Genomic DNA, 4850 nt, shown 5'->3' with positions numbered 1-4850 from the left:
CTGATGGGGTAACTAGGGAGTGGGGGGGTGAGGTTAGGGCGTCTTGGGAGGGAGTTGGACCTATTGATTTCCCACATCTGGATGTGCTCACCTGTGGGAGAGACTTCTTCTGGCTAATCTGAAACTCGGGTAGAGGGAGGGGTGAATATCTGAGTCTGACCTCGCTGTGGTCTGGTTTGGGATTAAAGCTTGGAAATTTAACAACTTTGATTTGGAGTCGGTTTGTGATGCTGTTGTGTGTTCTGGGATGGAGAAAAGTGACCCCTTGTGCTCTCCAGAAACCCACCACATGCTTCTTAGCCCCAGAGTCGCATGTCAGTGAACCCACAGAGAGTGATGGAAAACTTAGCAGTTTGGAACACAAACACTGTTACGGGTTGAACTGTGCCCCTCCCAAAAGTATATGTTGGAGTCCTAACCCCAGGACCTCAGAATGTGACCTTATTTTGAGATAGGGTCTTGACAGAGGTGAGCAAGTGAAAGTGAGGTCATTAGTGTGGACCCTAATCTGACATGACAGTTGTCCTTATGAGAAGAGGAAATTTGGACTCAGAGACAGACAGGTACAGAGGGAAGATGAAGTGAAGAGACACAGGGAGAAGACCCCCCCATCTACAAGCCAAGGAGGGAGGCCTGGAACAGCTTCTCCCTCACGGCTTCAGAAGGAACAAACCTGGCCGTCGCTTTGATCTCAGAATTCCGACCTCCAGAACCGTGAGACAATATATTTGTCTTGTTTAAGTCACGCAGTCTGTGGTATTTTGTTACGGCAGCCCTAGCAAGCTGATACAGATTTTAGTACCTGGAAATGGGGTGCTACTGTAACAAATACCTAAAAATGTGGATGTGGCTTTGGAATTGGGGAATAGGTAGAGACTGGGAGAGTTTTGAGGTACATGATAGAAAAAGCCTAGGTTGCCTTTACGAGACTGTTGACAGGAATATGGACATGAAAGGGAATTCTGAGGACTCGAAAGAAGCAAAGAGAGCTGCAGAGAAAGCTTCTATCTTCTTAGAGAACGTATTTATCATTGTGAACAGAGGGTTGGTAGAAGCTGGAATAACAACACCACCAACAGATGCCAGTGAATGAAGACCTTGTATCAGATGTTCGGGCCTCAGGCCCGATGTATCAGTCCCTCAGGCCAAAGGGCTGGACTCCTCCCTTATGAAGACCAATGTATTTCAACTCAAAAATCACAACTCGAATGAATTCTTCAGTTAGATAGGAATTACTAAAGCTAATCTGTTACCTCTCAAAGGCCCAAGTCTCTTAACCATTTAAAAATATTTAAAATACAGAATATGTGCAGGATTATGAATACAAATGTATTGGTATTCTGAGTTTGATTCTCTTAAATATTTCTATATTTAATTATAAATTATAAATATAATTATATAGAATATTATATATATTAGATTATACTAGTCTTATACATAGTATATGATTATATTATAATCAGCAGATTCTTATATTAGTAATATTATGGATATTATTATACTATATTAATATAGTCTCTTAAACATTATTTAATTATAAATTATAAAATCAATTATATATTATATAATTATACGTAATTATAACATCATTATATATTATAGTAATCTTTATATAGAATATTATATTATATTAGTTTCCTATCATATTTTATAAATATTGTAGCATTCATAATATTACATACATGTAACATATTTATCCAATATAACATATTTGTATGAATATTATATTTACAATATAACATATTGTATAAATATTATAATATTTGTAATATAAAATATATGTAACATAATATTTACATAATACAAGATATTATATTACATAAATATTATAACATTTATAATGTAAATTTTCCCAGGGATGAAAGTAGCTTCCCCGAGGAGATCATTTTGTCCTCTAGGAAATGTGGGGTAACCCTTTCTTGATTAGCTGATTGCACCCTGTCTCAGATTCAGCGATGTACTCTTCGGCAGTCCATTCTCTTCATTTCCTTATGCACTGAACACAGCATCATGATAAGGAAACTGAGGGGAGAGAGCTGGGGATGGGCATTCGCTTTTTCATCCAACAAGGAGAGGAACTGTCATCCGCGCTGAGAATGTGGGCTCTGAACATGGACTGTCTGGTGTGAAACCCCACCTTTGATAGCTTGAGCAACTTTCTTTCCCTCTCTGTGCCTCCATGTCTTCAACCCTTACCTGAGCTCATCGCTCCTCGAGTCACTGTGAGGAGTAAATGCAGTAATAACCCCTGCAAAGTCCTGGAAGACCGTCTGGCACACAGGTCATAAGTGGATCAGTCTTGCTGTTATTATTATTTATTGAGTGGCACTTTGGGCCTGGCATACAATAGAGAGTAAAAGGGACCCCCGATGGGCTGACAGTCTGGTGATGGAAACAGATATTAATCACATCATCACACTAATGAATGTGTAATTATAAACGGAGATAAGTGCTAGGAAAAGGCATCATGAACTATTTTTTTTCCACTTGACTTTGTGCCCCGTCAGCTGAGGGAAGCCCCGAGGGACAGCTGCCTTGGGGGAGGGGCCCTCTGGTCTTTGTCCCGTGGGGTCCACACTCTGCACCCTTTTTCCTCCCTGGGGTCTTCGTGGACTTCTCAGAAGTGGGAGAAGGAAATAGAGACAAAGAACTAGAATCAGAAAATACCACGGGATAATTTATCAAAGCATTAACTTGCATCTCTTCACCTTGTATTTTTGGAAGCGAAGGCAAATAGAAGCTACTTTAAATCCACAACGCTTCTTGTCCTTTCTGTATACATTTGAAAACTTTTTTGAACATAATTTCAAACTTACGGAGAAGTTGCAAGAATGTAAATAATGCGTGGAAGACCCACAGGTTCTTTATTCAGCTTCACCTATTGTTGACTTTTTACCTTATATCCAAACGTGTCTTTTTAAAATCCAACAAACATTTATTTTTAGATGGGAAATACCTCATATATGCAAAAGAGTGTATAAAACCCTAACTTCTCGTTTAAAGAATTAAAATAAAAAGCACTCATTCCCTCAGAACCTGGGATAAGAAAAAGAAATAGGATCTTGGAAGCTGCTAGGTCTGATCGTTGCTGGTACCATATCCACAACACCCAACTCTCACAGATAATCAACCTCCAACCTGAATTTTGAAGCAATCATTCCCTTGCTTTTCCTTATAGTTTTGCAAACTACAATTCTATGCTTTTAAAAAAGTGTCGTTACATTTTGTGTATTTTTGAAGTTCGTGTAAATGGAATCTTACCATATGTGTTTTTCTGTGTAATGTTTGTCTTGTTTTTTTTAAGGCGAAGGAAGAGGATTTAAACTTGTGGCCAGATGGCCAAATAAGACCCACAGATGTGTTTTGTTGGCCTTCACAATGTTTACAAAGTTATTTATTTATTTTATTGAGGTAAAATTCACATAACGTAAAATGAACCATTTGAACCATTAACCATTTTCCTTTCTTTCTTTTTCTCTCTCTCTCTTTTTTTTTTTTTTTTTTTTTTGCTGAGGAAGATTTGCCCTGAGCTAACATCTGTTGCCAATCTTCCTCTATTTTGTGTGTGAGCTGCTGTCACAGCATGGCCACTGATAGATGAGTGGTGTAGGTCCACACCCAGGAATCGAACCCAGGCTTCCGAAGTGGAGTGTACCAAACTTAACCACGAGGCCACTGGGGCTGGCCCAACCATTAACCATTTTTAAGTGAACACTTCAGTGGCATCTAGTACATTCTCAGTGTTGTGCAACCATCACCTCTATCTAGTTCCAAGACATTTTCTTCATCCCAAAAGGAAATCCCATCCCCATCAAGCAGTTACTCCCGGTCTCCCCCTCCTCCCACCCCCTGACAACCACTCATCTGCTCTCTGTCTCTATGGATTTATCTATTCTGGATGTTTCATATAATTGAAAACAGATGTTCAGACAAATACTTGTACATGAATGTTCCTAGCAGCACCCTTCACAATAGCCCAAATGTCCATCAATGGATGAATAGATAAACCAAATGTGGTGTATCCGTAAAATGGAATATTATTCATCCATAGAAAGGAATGAGGTACATGCTACAACATGGATGAACTTCAAAAACAAATTTATTTTTAAGTTAAGTTTCCAATCTTTAAACATCGGAAGATTTTACATCAAAATCTGGGGTTCCAGGTTCTGTTGAAAAATGGAAACTGGCAACATGGTAACCATAATATGGTATTTACACTTGTGGTTTTATTTATTTATGTAAGTACAAATTTACCTGCACATTGGAGGGGATCTCTGATTCCTTAGAATTTTGTTACAGCCCGTTGAACTTTGCACAGCTCTAGTGGAGGCCCAATAATGACTCACACCAAATTTCCCACCAGCCCTACCTGCCTGGGGTAGGGATCATAATAAACACTCTTTTGTACATTGAGTTTTTACTTAAGTGTGTATTAAAAATTATTCCATGTCAATGGTGGTAGGTCAGCCTCCAAGATGGCCCCTGTGAGTCTTGCCTCCTGGTATTTATGACTGTGATGGTTAATTTTACATATCAACTTGGCTGGACCATGGTGCCCAGATATTTGGCCAAACATTATTCTGGGTCTTTCTGTGAGGGCATTTCTAGAAGAGATTAACATTTAAAACAGTGTACTTTGGGTAAAGCAGATTACTCTCCATAATGTGGATGGGCTTCATCTAATCAGTTGAAGGAATGAATAGAATAAAAAGACTGGCATCCCTGAGCAAGAGAGAATTCTCCAGCAGACTGCCTTTGGATGTCATCTTCCATATCAGATCTTCCTGGTACAGCAGATTGTTTTCACACTGGAATTGCAGCATTGGCTCTCCTGGTTCTCTAGCCAA

Source organism: Ceratotherium simum, chromosome 33 (genome assembly GCF_057802395.1).
Source record: "Ceratotherium simum simum isolate JZ-2026a chromosome 33, ASM5780239v1, whole genome shotgun sequence".
NCBI classification, from domain to species: domain Eukaryota; kingdom Metazoa; phylum Chordata; class Mammalia; order Perissodactyla; family Rhinocerotidae; genus Ceratotherium; species Ceratotherium simum.
The sequence above is the reverse complement of the archived record's forward strand: the minus strand, read 5'-3'. Positions refer to the sequence as shown.